Here is a 15,885-nt window from a genome sequence, read left to right as displayed (position 1 = left end):
GGTAAACTGTGGAGGTGACGCAGACATTTGATCTGAACGAGATCCTGTTGACAGCTTGTTTATTTTAACTCCTTTTATACCGAGGGTTGTATGTTGTATGTATGACTATGTATGACTATGTGTTAATTGTATTATGTGTTAAATGTTTTGATACGGCCAATAGGCCAATCAATAAAACGTATCTATCATATGCATGAGCGTATTGGGGTAATGATACAAAAGGTTTGCTAGGGTAGACCCTCTTTCACTCAGACTCAGCCCCCCACCCCCACCCCGAATCAAAATCCTGGCTATGGGCCTGATGGCAGGGGACATGATTCTCCTCCTCTCATGCTTTCCCACCACCCATCACTTTTCCCATCCTGTTTATTTTATAATTTACAGTAATACTTACCTTTCTTTCAAAACAAAATAATTGCTGGAACTTTGAAATTGCTTAAAACAGTGTTTTTTTAAAGTTACAAGGTAGCAGGAATTGCACAAATCGATAGTGCACAATTGCAATAAGGATAGAGCTGCAATAATGAGGGTGTGAATGCTGATGATTTTGAAGCTGTCGTAAGATAGTAGTGCATTGTGTGATAAAGAGTAAAAAAATATTTACCATCATTCTGTAAAACTATTCAGAAGTCCATGCAGAAAAGGCAACAATGAATATACATTTCAAACTCCTTTAAACTGGGGTGTCAAAAATAAATGGACTATTGCTAGCTTTTGCCTGGCAGATGGGGCAATGTATAGAAGCACACTGCCCCCAAATGTCTTCTCTGTTTTAGCAACAAGCTAATCCTCTCTCTACAATTTACATCTCCTCTCCTGAGCATTCCAGGAAGTGTAGATCTTATCCTCCCCCCTTTCCATTTTTCAACCTTCATCTAATCTAAGTCATCACGACACTCAATAAAACACCCTCACCTTGGTCTTGTTCTTCTTGCCAACATGAGATGCAATAACGATTAAATTGGAATGAGATTTTATCAGGTTTGTAACGACCTGTTTACAAAGACATGCTTGAGTTTTAAATGCTGATGGTAACAATCAGCTGAAATCTATATGATAATTGTACAAGCAATTGGTTATTCCTTTTACATACTTTGCAGAAAACAAATTAAGGGTGCAAAGCTGAATATATTTATTAGAGTTTAAGCCACATAAATTCTAGGATCCAATTTGGAGAAAATTTTGCAGATCCGATTATCACTTCACAAGAACTCCACGGTGTAGCATAAGGATGGCAACTTGCTGCCCTCCAAATTGTTGTATTACAACTCCCATTATCAACAAGAATATGGAGATTAAGAGTGATGGAAGTTGTAATCCAACAATATATGGAGGGTTGCCCATCTATAATGTGTTGGGGCCACAACTATCTCTAGTGCTAATTCAATAAGGTCACTAAAGACAATAGGAAAGCCTTGTATATGTATTTTAATATGACTCTTTAATGACTTCATCTAGAAATTAATTAGCAGCTAGCAAAAATAACAATGAAGTGTTATTTGTTAATTATGCATCTCTCACTATGTTGCATCTGTTACAGCAGAACAAACAAATGAATGTCAGTTTAAAGGAAAGGAGATATCAGATCTGGACACCTTCATTTGTAACTGTTTTTAAAGGTCAGTGAAATAACATCAGCGAAATGAAAGAGTAGCAATTTATTACATAAAATACAGCCGTTCTCTTATGTCTGTTGGTATACATTACACATCTAACTGATGTACTTTGCAAACATCACAAGAAAGAGAATCCATAAAACATTTACTAATCAGCGGTGCATTCATTATATAGGGTTTAAAGTGGGGGGGAGGGTATTACATGAGTTGGGATTAGATGCCTCTTATTTAAAAATATTGTAAAGTCAATGTATAAAGGTTCAAAAGATAAAATACCTATTCACGCCCTGGGATACAAGCTGAAGCTTGGCAGAGCATTTCCACATGAATGAATCACAAAACAAATTATTTTAAAAGCGTTTTCATTTGTATTTCTCCATAGTAATATCTGACATTACACACATCTGGGATAATACATTAACCCAGGAATCCTTTTGAAACAAAATGATCAAACCCTAAAATTTGAAAGCTTTGGTACAGCTCCTGACAAAAAGGCTACTCTCCATGAAGTTCATCAGAGCTCTCCCAAGGTTGCTCCACTGAAGCCAACAATTCAACTTGTGAGTAACATCGCCATCATTCTCCAACATGTTAATAAGACAAATTAGACTTGTCAGTGAATTAGGCAAGAGCTGAAACTATTCATTGACTGCAATCAAAATATTCTGGCAGCTGAAAATGATGGGGAGAAAATATTTTAATTAATCTCCATAATGATTGCTTTGAGTATTTAAGACAAGCTTGGCAACAACACCCTGAGAATGTTATTAATTAGAAATAGATTTGGATGTTATTTGACCTTTCCTCTAAAATGTTAACAAGTATAGAGCTCCTGAAAATCGTAAATATTGGCCAGAAACACAATATGGCAATTACGGATTGCCTCCAATTCAGACAGCTCTTTCATCCTGAGAAAACTCTATGCATTACTCCACAAGAAGAGAATAGGTCAGCATTGGTTTTATTGACACTACTTTCTTTGCAATGTTTCAGACTGAACTGAACACTGAAATCTGCTGATATCTTTAGAAAAACTAGTCCTGAACAAGTAATATTATTTATTAAACATGCTTGTGGATTGTTTTGCTCATCAGAAAAGTCTGAACAAAGTTTCTTATAAGGACCTATTTTATTCAATATCTCTTTTTTTCCCTAAGATAGGAGAGTTTTATCTGCTGTTTCAACTAGTTGCCAGAAATAATGAAATGCAATCTCAAAGAAAAGTAATGTATGTATAGCAGAACATCTCCAATTATCTGATACAGACCAAGGATATGGCCAAAGGGGGGGGGGGGCATTAGATCAAGAAAACTTCTAGCTAGTTCTTGTTTGAAAAACTGTCAAAAGAAAAAAGAAAAAAAGGAAGAAGAGAAGCCTTTCTTCCAAGTAGGATTGCTTGATTCCTATGTTGAGGAAGAAGAAAAGGCTCAAAGATGTGTCCAGTTTCCTAATATTCAATGTAAGATATGAGAGTAGGAGACTTCAACCTGGGGTGAAGAAAACAGTGGCTCAAGTTCCTTTTTTGTGCCCTCCAAGAGTTCCAGAACAACCTCAAAGCCTGCAAACATTTTGAGAGTAGTGTTTCTTCAAGAGCAAATTGCTCAAACCACATAAAAATATAGGGACTTGGATTTAATCACCCTTCCAGTCTCCCACCATGGAAAAATCAGCCAAAAATAAAGGCTAAATGAAAGTGAAGTGACTGGAAATGTTGCTTTATCACTATGTTTATCTCAGTGCAGGTGGAGGGGCAAAAGCTGAGCTGCCTAGAAGCTGATTACTCCAATGTATACCATCATTTGAAGATCGTGGGAGTCAACAGTATTTGGTATTATTTTTATTAAGAGTCAACAACCATGTCATAACATTTATTAAATGAGCTTCATATGTTGAGCAGCATGCAACTGGGCTTGTATAGGCTTATTATCACCCTGTTTCAGATCCATCATTAATAATAGCATTCACTACTTCCCTTCATATTCCCATCTTTTGTCTTCCCTATTTCAACTACATGAGCTCCAGATTTCCAGGAATAATATTAGGTAATAGTATAATGACCTCATCACATAGAGATTTTTCCCCATCGTATGACACTTCATCTCCATTTCAATGACAAAGAGGCAGGGAGCCCACCAGATGACGTTTGCCTGCTTCCAGCTGTCATCCATTGTCCTTTGCCCTTGAAATGGAGATGAAGTGTGCTGAAATGAGGGAGTTGAGAACACAGAAGAGCAATCATGTTCTGAGCCCCTGACATGCAGCAGAATCGTCACTAACACCAAAAAACACATGTGATGGGATCTGACAGATTCACCCGTGTTGAATCATATCAGTGACATGGAGGAATGGGCATTCCTCACCTCTTTGCTGTCACTGCATTTTCTTCTTTATAGTAATCTAGGCTCCATAGGAAGTGGTGAATTTCTCCATTATACTCCATTTTATGATCCTTCTGTTGTTTAAAGTTGTTTAAAGGCAGTGTGGGTCCTATTGAAAGAAGTGTTTTTTTTAAAAAAATGTGCTGGTCTCCTCTAGAGAGAGACCATTCTGAAAAGAGTGTTATAAGTGGAGGGAAGATTCTATTGAAAGAAGTGTTAAAAGTAGAGTTAAAATTCTGCTGGCCTGCTTAAGGGAAGGAATTCAAGCAAAAGGGAAAGATCCACTGAAAGGACTGTTTAAAACTGTGCCATGGAAGGAGACATTGCCTCTTCTGGTGTGCAGAGCTGGGGGGGGGGGGGGGGGGGGGCAAGGAACTCCATTGAAAGAAGAGTTTTTAATCATCATCATCAACAACAACAACTTTATTTGTATCCCACCCCATCTCCCCATAGGGAACTTAGAGCAGCTAACATCATAAAACGTAAGTATTCAATGCCAACAAATAAATATATGCATACATAACTTAATAAAACATGTAAAGAATACAACAGCAATTCAATAATTTAAAAACATAATTAAACAATACAACACAGTACCAACCGTGCAAATGCTATATTCCTATTCTCTTCCATATTTCTTAAAACCTTAACCATCTGCTTCTCCATATGCATGGGTGCACAGAAATGATTTAACTGCTTTTTGAAGGAGGGCAACAAGGGGGCCATTTTTATTTTCTTCAGAAGGGAATTTTATTTATTTTTAAAATAATTTTATTATCAGAATATACAGTTAACATTTTTTTTCCAAATATGTGACAATAAAGAACCAATATCTATGACGGGAAAGTACATGGTATTTTGAAAAAGACACACACAGAGATATCTATATCTATCTATCTATCTATCTATATCTCACATCTTAATACAACTTATGCATACGATCATTAATCATATTAGCATTTTGCATGCTCTAATCTAAAATAACAATGAACATAACAATAACCTGCTGCCCATCTAGTTTTTGATTTCCCCCTTTTAAAACATATTATGCTTATATTTCTATTACAATTTTTATCAATTTATGTGTATTTTATTTTATTATTATTCCCGCATCCCAGAATAATTTCAAAACTGTGTTCTGTCTTCTTTAATGTAAGGGGCTTTGGGCAGGGCATGGGATCTCTTTGCTTTCGATTATTGAACTTTTCCCTGATTTAAAAAAAGTAATATGGGGTGGGAGGAAAAAAGGATTCCCATGTGATGGTTCCAAGCACAGGTAACTAGTGAAAACGTGAAGAGAGAAATATTTGTGATGAGAAGACAGAACTTGAAACGAGGCAATTGGGGATCTAACTGTATGATTCCTTTTCCTTGACAGGTGTTCCCCCACATTTCTCAAAATCCATGTGATGAGGTCCTAAGATTTAAAAAATCAGTAAAGAGAACAAAGCTGTACACTGCCACATGAAGCTGAGTGTGCATCTTCACTAGCACTTTAAGCTGAGGAGAATGGGGGTGGGCGCCACTGAACCATGTAGCTCCATGGCCATTGGCACTGAACCATGTTAACCGAAGTCATTGGATACTCCGAAGCTTTCCCAAAACTCCAGAGTAATCAGAGACTTCAAGCACATGAAATCAAAGTTGGAACCTACCTTGCCCACCCCACCCCCATTAATTGTCCATTTGTAGTGCCTACTGGGCAAAAAAATGGCATTGCCCATCACTCGGTGCCTGGAGTGTTAACATCTGGAGTTAACATCTGGAGCCCCCGGTGGCGCAATGGGTTAAAGCACTGAGCTGCTGAGCTTGTTGATCGAAAGGTCGCAGGTTCAATTCTGGGGAGCGGCGTGAGCTTCCGCTGTCAGACCTAGCTTCTGCCAACCTAGCAGTTCGAAAACATGCAAATGTGAGTAGATCAATAGTTACCGCTCTGGCGGAAAGGTAACGGCACTCCATGCAGTCATGCCGGCCACATGACCTTGGAGGTGTCTACGGACAACGCTGGCTCTTCGGCTTAGAAATGGAGCACCACACCCCAGAGTCAGACATGACTGGACTTAATGTCAGGGGACTACCTTTACCTGTACAGGTGATTGGAGAAGGGAAAAGAGAACAAAACCTCCCCCTTTCCTCACCACTTCCTTGCTCTAGATCAGTGTTACACAAACTGTGCTCCTCCAGGTGTTTTAGATTTCAGCTCCCAGAAATCCCAACCAGTTTTCCAGCTGTTATGAATTGTGGGAGCTGAAGTCCAAAACAGATGAAGGAGCACAGTTTGATAAACTCTGCTTTACATATCAATACTCCAGGTGCTGAGAGATGAACAGTTCCATTTTCATGTCCAGTGCATCTAGGGGAGTAAGGGTCTTAGGTAAAAGTCTCAGGCAAATGGCGATGAAGCAATTCCAAAGAGGTTTGCTCATGCAGCTGCCATCCAGCTACTGGAACAACTCAGGGGCATGGCGTTTAGCCTCCATCCAGTTCCTGAGCCAGTTTGAGAGCAGGATGATCAAAAGTATCCCATATAAATCAACATCACCATTTATAGCCTGTCAAAATGCATCCTGGGCATTTTGTTGTTGTCATTTTTATTTCTTCTTAATGTTATAGCTATTTCACACATTTTTAAAAAAATTCAAATCATTTTTTAAAGACAAAAATGTGATAATTCTGTTTGCCTTGACTCCATCACTATCACCTTGAGTCACTGTGTAACAGGAATGTGCACTGTGATCCATCAGGTACACCTTCATGCATCATATTTGCTTATTCCAATGCATCATGTCCTCTAAATGAAGCTGACGCTGTAGACTCTTGGGCCAGCTAATGAGTCTCCTTGTGCAAGAACAATTAGCAGGCAGCCTGTTGAAATGGCTGACTGCTTTGCACTACTGGTATAATACAAAGCTAGCAATGCTGGAGGAAAGACAAACAGGCCTTGAAAGGGGATTTATTCATGCATGCTTTGCTACATTATGATAAATAATTTTGCATTATGTGCTTATGAGCACAATCTCATGCACTCCTGAATGTCGTCCAATCATGACTATATTCAATGGACTGAATTATACTCTAATCTTGTGCCCCGATGAGACCAAATGTTTAAATGACATTGGCAAAAGCAGTTGCTTTCAGCAAGAGATTTTCCTGGTTTGGCAATGTGTACAGTTTAAAGAATTATTGCACATTCTTTTATATTAAAAATGCCCTCCAACTCTAGTTTGCTTACAACAACCCTTTAAGAGCAAAAGGCTTGGGTTGTCAAAAACAATTGGAAATAAGAAGTTAATTCTGCTGAATTTCCAGTGCAGCAGATAATCCCCCAAAAGCTCTTTTCTGAGTGTAGTGAGTGATAAGTCTTCATATTAAGTGAACACTGGACTCAAAATCCAGTAAAAATTAATTGAAATGAAGGGTCAGATGCCTTTTCTTGGTATATACACAACCAGAGGGGATCATATGGATAAGTGTTGTAGATCCTAGATGGAATTTACCCAATTCAATGTAGCCATTCCCATTAGGCAGCCTGAGGTCTGTACCTCAGGCAGTAGATTTTAAATGTCACAAGAGGGCAAAGTAATTGTTATTTAATATGTTATTTCGGTCTATTTATTTACTTCCAGCATAGAAAGAGAATGAGATACCCATAGGATTTTCTGCCTCAGGTGCCCAAAATAAATCAGTTAGCTTTGGGTGCTTTTCAAGCGGCAGCCTAAGTGCTGCTTTATCTCAAGTTAGTCCTGCCTTCTTCTTCTACTTCAATGTGGTGACCCCTTAATACAGTTCCTCAGGTTGTGGTGACCCCCACCATAAAATTATTTTTGTTGCTACTTTATAACTGCAATTTTGATACTATTATGAATCATAATGCAAATATCTGATATGCTGGATGTATTTTTATTCACTGGACCAAATTTGGCACAAATATCCAATACGCTGAAATCTGAATACTAGTGAGGTTGGGGGGATTGATTTTTTGATTGATCATTTGGGAGTTGTAGTTGCTGGGATTTACTGTTAATCTACAATCAAAAAACATCCTGAACTCCACCAATGATGAAATTGAACCAATCTTGGCACACGGAACTCCCATGACCAACAGAAAATACTGGAAGGGTTTGACCTTGAGTTTTGGAGTATTAGTTCACCTACATCCAGGGAGCAGGAGGAGGGCTTTTGGTGGGAGGATTCGCCATCTGTTTCCAAAAAGGAAGAGAAGTACAGGTGAGGAGATCTTCAGCCATCTCTGCCAAAGAGGTTCCTAAGAGCATAAAAATATGTGTTTTCTGATGGTCTTTGGTGACCCCTCTGAAACTCCCCTCATGATCCCGTCCCCCAGGGTTCCAACCCCCAGGTTGAGAAACACTGTTCTACTTTATGATAAGTGGTGCTGCTTTGGTAAAAGATGACTTCAAACAAGAAAAATAAAAGTAATTTCTCTTTTCAAGGGTTAGGGGAAAGGGGGGGGGATTTCCTATGTCTGTTGTGTTTAAGTAAAGAAGGGATGTTGAGAAATGCTATCACAAACTTCTTATCTGGACCATGTCAAGTCTAGTTTCAAAAGGGAGAGGAGAGAAGATGTTCTGAGATCATCTTCTGGACTCAGAAAGGCAAAATATTCAATTTCAAAAGTACAAAAACACATGGGAAAAGAGTCAGAATCACCCGCATTGAATCAAATCTATGACGTGGGCGGTTTCCTAACCAGCAGTGAGTCCTAGGTACTCTGCCACAATGCAGATCCTTTTAACTATTTTCTTCCATTTAAAACTAAGAAATATTGCTACTTTAGTAGATTGCTATTTTTCTTGCATTTAATAACCCAAATCTTGATACCTCGAGAGTTTGATCCCTTGTGATTTCAAAGTAAGATCCTTTTTAAAAGAGGGAGTGAGGGTGAAGAATCAATTCGTTTGTAGGATAAGGATGAAAACAGGAATGGAGAAACCAACACATTCAGATGACATGTGATAAGTAACTAATAGCAGAATATAGTGATTTGCAACACTACAGGACTAAACACCACTATTACATGATGCTACACAAACACACACACACACGAGATAAGATCCTAATATACCATAGTTCCAACTGATTTCAAGAGATTTGTTGTTGTGTGCCTTCAAGTTGTTTGTGACCTATGGTAACCTGAAAACAAAGTTATCACAGAGCGAGATTTGTTCGGAAGAGGTTTGCCATTGCCTTCTTCTGAGGATGAGAGAATGTGACTTGACTTATCTTTCATCGCATTTGGACCATAGTCTCCAGAGTCATAGTCCAGCTATACTATATTTTTTCTCCTACTATTCCCATTTCCCATTAATGAATTCATCAAGTGTATCCTATTTTGTGTTTGAATTACAAGTAGCCATTTAACTTTTGGAATGGATTGCTTTGAATGGATGAAGGCAGCACAGAAGTGATAGCTGTTGTCATGAAAAGAAAAAAAAGCACTGTGAATGAAAGCAAACCTGCTATTTGTAAGGTTCTAGAATACAATAGTGACAGCCTCATGTAAATTTTGAACTCATATGCAAATCAAATGTTTAGCAAGCTTTCAAAGGGATTAAAAACTAGGTTTCTTTACATGTTAATAAAGCTGAGGTTGTATTGTGCCAGATGAAGTCAACTGGAGCAATCATAAGTAATTAACCTATGAAAGCTATTCTATTAATTATAAATATATAGAAGATAAAAAGTAACAATTTTTCAATCATTTCAAATCTAGTAATCCCAGTTACTTTCAAATGGACCGTATGAAGCTATTCATTAATGATTGACCATGTCTTCATGAAAATGTAGATTAGATATTTAGGTCAACTTAAAAAGATAATTGTAAAGGGTGGCTCATCATTTTCAATGTAAATATAATCACTATTTCTGTTGAACCATTTCTTCCACTTCCATGGCTACTTTGGAGGTCACATAAGACAAGTTGAAGAGAACATAATCCAGGCATGAGGCATTAGGGGGCCATGGCATCCAAATAAGAATTCTCCCCTGCATGAAATTTTCTTCCAGTTCCTAAATCCCTAGAAATTGCAGAAACTTAAACTTTAAAAATTTTTAATTTTTAAATACAGTTTAGGTATCCAAAGAAATGGGACAGGCAGACTTACCAGTGAACTGACAACACAGAAGCTATAAGGCAGCGTTTCTCAATCTGAGGGTCAGGACCCCGGGGGGGGGGGGGGTAATGAGGGGGTGTCAGAGGGGTCACCTAAGACCATCATATAACACAGTATTTTATGTTGGTCATGGGGGATCTGTGTGGGAAGTTTGGCCCAATTCTAACATTTGTGGGGTTCAGAATACTCTTTGATTGTAGGGGAACTATAAAATCCCAGCAACTACAACTCCCAAATGTCAAGGTCTATTTTCCCCAAACCCCACCAGTGTTCATGTTTGAGCTTATTGAGTATCCGTGCCAAGTTTGGTCCAGATCCATCATTTTTTGAATCCACAGTACTCTCTGGATGTAGGTGAACTACAACTCTAAAACTCAAGGTCAATGCCCACCAAACCCTTCCAGTATTTTCTGTTAGCCATTGGGAGTTCTTTGTGCCAAGTTTGGTTCAATTCCATCATTGGTGGCATTCAAAATGCTCTTTGACTGTAGGTGAACTAAAACCCAGCAACTACAACTCCCAAATGACAAAATCAATCCCCCTTCCCCAACCCCATCAGTATTCAGATTTGGGCATTTGTGCCAAATTTGGTCCAGTGAATACATCCTTCATATCAGATATTTACATTGTGATTAATAATAGTAGCAAAATTACAGTTGTGGAGTAGCAAGGAAAATAATTTTATGGTTGGGGGTCACCACAACATGAGGAACTGTATTAAGAAGTCACAGCGTTAGGAAGGTTGAGAACCACTGCTATAAGGGTTCTAGTTTTGGGTGGTTTTCAATTCCTCATTTTGCAAGTCAGAGAAATTCTAGTCCATAGTCAATGTCCTAGGGACAAAAGGGAACACTTGGAGTTTACAAAACTTAGTCAGATCAATTGAAGATCAAGTTAAAATTTCACTTGCTTGCCTTTCAGCTGTTTGTTTATGCCAAATACACTGGAGCTCAATAGGTAGCAGGTCTTAAAAACAGGGGCAAGTGCTCTACTGAGCTCTGCAAGGATACTATATGCAGCAATTGCTAGACTGATTAAATATTTTATACATATGCATGCATGCAAGCTGGGAAATGAGAGAATGAGCATCAGAGGAAGAAAGCACATGCCTGTGGCAAATAGAGCAATGAGCACAAATAAGCAGATGAAGCACTGTGTTTGTGTGTGCGTGGCCCTGCTGTTTCTGTGCTGGTTGGTTCCAGAAGACACGAGTGAAAAAAATGCTGATGGCAAAAGTGCTGGAGGGTTGCTGGATTGTGTGATCTGAATGTGATGATGATAATTCAAGAGGCTAGGGTGGATAAAGATTGTACTAGCTTTTATCTACAAAGGTGGAGAGACTAAGCGGGTAAGTCTATGTCAGAGATTAATGGCTAAATGAGTAATTTATCATGAAGCAGAAAGTGGATCAATTGAGAGAAAGAAGGGATATTGGAGAGAATATGGTTTATTCATTATTATTTTTGAAATTATGGATTCAATTTTGGTGGAAGAAAGAGAAGATGGGTTATAAATGACATCTATATGACTGGATTTGAATTTTCATGGAGGGGAAGAGATTTGTACTCTTTTGTGTGAAAATAATGCTATATATAATATTTATTTATGTATGTATTTTATTTACTATATTTTTCCCCCAATCTGTCTCACCCTGATGGGGACTCGGAGTGGCTTCCAAATTGGCAATATTCAATGCCATGCAAACAAAACATATAAATACAATATAAACATACATTGAAATCAGTAAAAAAAATCATAGCATATTAATACATTAAAATCAGCTATTAACACCACACAAAACCCGAAGTCATAATCCAGGAGCCATTCCAATCATTTTTTATTTATTAATTATTTATTTTACTTATATACCGCTGTTCTCAGCCCGAAGGCGACTACACTTACTTCATATCCACTTATTACACTGACTGTTCTCCAAAAACTTGGTCCCTTAGCCATGCTTTCAGTTTCTTTCTAAGGTTCTGGAGGGAGCTGATCTAATTTCACTGAGAAGGGAGTTCCACAGCCAAGGGCCACCATTGAGAAAACCCTGTCTCTCAGCCCCACCAACCACACATGCAAAGGAGGTGGGACTGAGAGCAGGGCCTCCCCAGAAGATCTTAACCTCTGAGGTTTATATTTCAGTCAGGAACTAGCATTCTTTGATAGAGAAGGCAAAAGACACCTCCCATGACTCCAAAGCACTGAGCCACAACAGTGAAACTGGCATCAAACTGCACTAATTCTACAGTGAAGGTGCATTAATTAGAGGATATTTTGTCATTAGAGATTAGAGACCAATCGTTCTGCTCTCTCCATTTATTGCCACTGCTCCCAGCAGTAAAAATTGTCTTGCTACAACCCTAACATGGCTAAGGGCCCTTCCACACAACCATATAACCCAGAATATCAAGGCAGAAAATCCCACAATATTTATTATTTATTTTATTTATTTACAGTTCTTATATTCCGCCCTTCTCATCCTGCAGGGGACTCAGGACGGATTACAGTAAACACATATATGGCAAACATTCAATGCCAGTTTGACAAACAACGTTTAACAGACAAATATACCGAGGGTATTTAACTTTTTTTTTTCTGGCCGCCAGGGGAGCTGCTGCTTTTCATCGTCCATCAACGACACTGATGAAGTTCTTCCGCATTCCACATTCCCCGGAGTCCTTTTTCTTTATGGCCTCGTAAATTAGTTAAATTTAGCCTCCCACACAAGGTGGTACCTTATTTTCCTACTTGACAGATGCAACTGTCTTTCGGGTTGCAAAGGTCGATAACGGGCTACACAATGGCTGGGCACCCACTCCAGCCCGGGCTTGCTTCGAACTCATGACCTTTTGGTCAGAGTGATCTTAATGCAGCTGACACTCAGCCAGCTGCGCCACAATCCCTACTTTGAACTGGGTTATCTGAGTGCACACTGCTATATATTCCAATTCAAAGCAGAAAATGTGGGATTTTATTCAGCTGTGTGGAAGGCGCCTAAGTTTCATCCCAATATTATCCTGTCCTATGGCATGAGGGTTGGAAGGAGAGAGAGCAAATGGACATTCTTCAACTATACTGGAATGCCTAAAATTCCCATATAGAAGCAGCTACAATCGTGTACTTAGGATATTTAGAGCAGAGGTCCCTCATTTTGGATTTCACAACTCCTCTGCTTAATTTTTGCTTCTTTATTCCAAATATATAGCTTATCCTCCTCTACCATAGGTACCTTCTCACATTATACCTGCTGTAAATCAACAAAGCTACTGCAAAGTATTAAAAAATCAAGCCCATTGATTTAGCATTGCAGTAAAATTTCTCATAAAGTGCAGACCATCACGGTATCATAATTCTATTGTAGACTTTGCTTTCTTCAGCAGGTAGCATGGTCTGAGACACATTGTATATCATTTAATTCCAACAGTTGATTTTAATTATGATCAGCATTTATCATTCCTCTTTCCAGATAGCAACATAAAACCCAAAATGTCCTTTCTGTTATCCTTGTAGTGAAGCATCTGATCCCAAAACATTTTTCTATTTGAAATAGAATAAGAAATGATGCCCCATACATAGAAGTAAAAACAGCCCACTAGTAACAAATTGATCCTTGAAATCTACTTTCTGAGGCACAGACACCATCATAAAGGTATGGTCCATTCTGAATTGCCATGAATAAGGCATCAAAGACAAAGATGAGAATGGGCTGACACAAGGTGATATTGGAGTAGATTCAGGAAACAAGGGCATTTAAATATGGCTGCAAGGGATTATCATGTTCATCCTAGTTTTTCAGTAGTAGTTTTCCATCTTCTATAGCCAGCATTATATGAGAGCAATTTAACAATGAGCACAATTACGTAGTCATGGTTAGTCATTTGGTAGAATCTCCTTCTTTGTAGGTTTTTAAACAGAGGCTTGTTGTTGATTCATTCAGTCACTTCTGACTCTTTGTGACCTCATGGACCAGCCCACGCCAGAGGTCTCTATCAGCCGTGGCCACCCCCAGTTCCTTCAAAGTCAAGCCAAGCACTTCAAGGATAACATCCATCCATCTTGCCCTTGGTCGGCCCTCTTCCTTCCATCTTCCCCAGCATCATTGTCTTCTCCAAGCTTTCCTGTCTTCTCATTATGTGGCCAAAGTACTTCATCTTTGCCTCTACTATCCTTCCCTCCAGTGAGCAGTCAGGCTTTATTTCCTGGCGTATGGGCTGGTTTGATCTTCTTATGGTCCAAGGCACTCTCAGAACTTTCCTCCAACACCACAATTCAAAAGCATCTATCTTCCTTCACTCAACCTTCCTTATGGTTCAGCTCTCACATCCATAGGTTACTACAGGGAATACCAATGCTTTAACTACGCTTAAACTAGGCTGGATGGCTATATTTTGAAAATGCTTTGATTATATTCCTGCATGGCAAATGTGAAACTTATTTCCACTAAGTACAAAATCTGAACAGATTTTACAGAAATCAGGGGGGAATACACACTGGGAATATGCATTCTTTTGCTATAAAACACCCGTTTCCAAGCCCTGTACCAAATTTACCAAATTGATTTGATACACTTTGAAGAGTTTGATCAGTAAACAATATTCCACTCCTGGCCAACAATGTGCTGCCATGTATAATTCATTTTTTTCTTTTCTTTTCTTTCTTTCTTTTTTGAGGCGGGGGGGGGGTGACCATCACCCGAGGAGTGACTATAAATAAAAAATGATTTTTTTCATTTGGGAGTTGTAGTTTCTGGGATGTATATTTAACCCACAATCAAAACACATTTTGAACTACACTAATGATGGAATTGAACTAAACTTGGCACACAGGATTCCCATGACCAACAGAAAACACTAGAAGGGTTTGGTGGGCATTGACCTTGAGTTTTGGAGTTGTAGTTCTCCTATATCCGGAGAGCACTGTGGACTCAAACAATGAAGGATCTAGACCACACTTGGCATGAATACTCTATATGCCCAAATATGAACACAGATGGAGTTTGGGGGAAGTATACCTTGATATTTGGGAGTTGTAGTTACTGGGATTTATAGTTCACTTACAATTAAAGAGCATTCAGAACCCCACCAATGATAGAATTGGGCCAGACTTTCCATACAGAACCCACATGACCAACAGAAAATACTGTGTTTTCTGGTGGTCTTTTGTGACCCTTTTGTGACACCCTCTTGTGATCCCCCAGGGGTTCTGACCCCCAGCTTGAGAACTGCTGCCTTAAGGCCATCCAATCCAACTCCCTTCACCAGGGCAAGAAAACATAAACAAAGCCCTCCTGCCATCCAGCCATATATATATATATATATATATATATATATATATATATATATATATATAAAATATATGATTCACACACACATGTATATGACAGATATAGTATCTTAGATTTGAAAGGGACCCCTAAAGAAGGAGAATTATATGTTATATGTTCCAGAGTAGGCAAACCAGACAATCTCTACATCAACACTGACAAAGGAACAACAAGAAATACTGTTTACCCACCAGCATAAAGAAATTACATATATTAGAAACCAACACTTTCTCATTACTTTATTTTCCAGATCACCTGACTGGGCCACAGCAATGTGTGGCAGGGGATGGCTAGCTTAATATATTAAATATATCTATTTTTCCTTTGTCCAATGCTAACCAAGACATTAGAATGTGTTCCCTACAATTCATCCATTTTCCCACTTAAAATGATATCCCAACAGAGATATGGGGGCCAAGTAACTAGACTTGTAAACT

Source organism: Anolis sagrei, chromosome 5, assembly GCF_037176765.1.
Source record: "Anolis sagrei isolate rAnoSag1 chromosome 5, rAnoSag1.mat, whole genome shotgun sequence".
NCBI lineage: Eukaryota > Metazoa > Chordata > Lepidosauria > Squamata > Dactyloidae > Anolis > Anolis sagrei.
Note: the sequence above shows the minus strand (reverse complement) of the source record.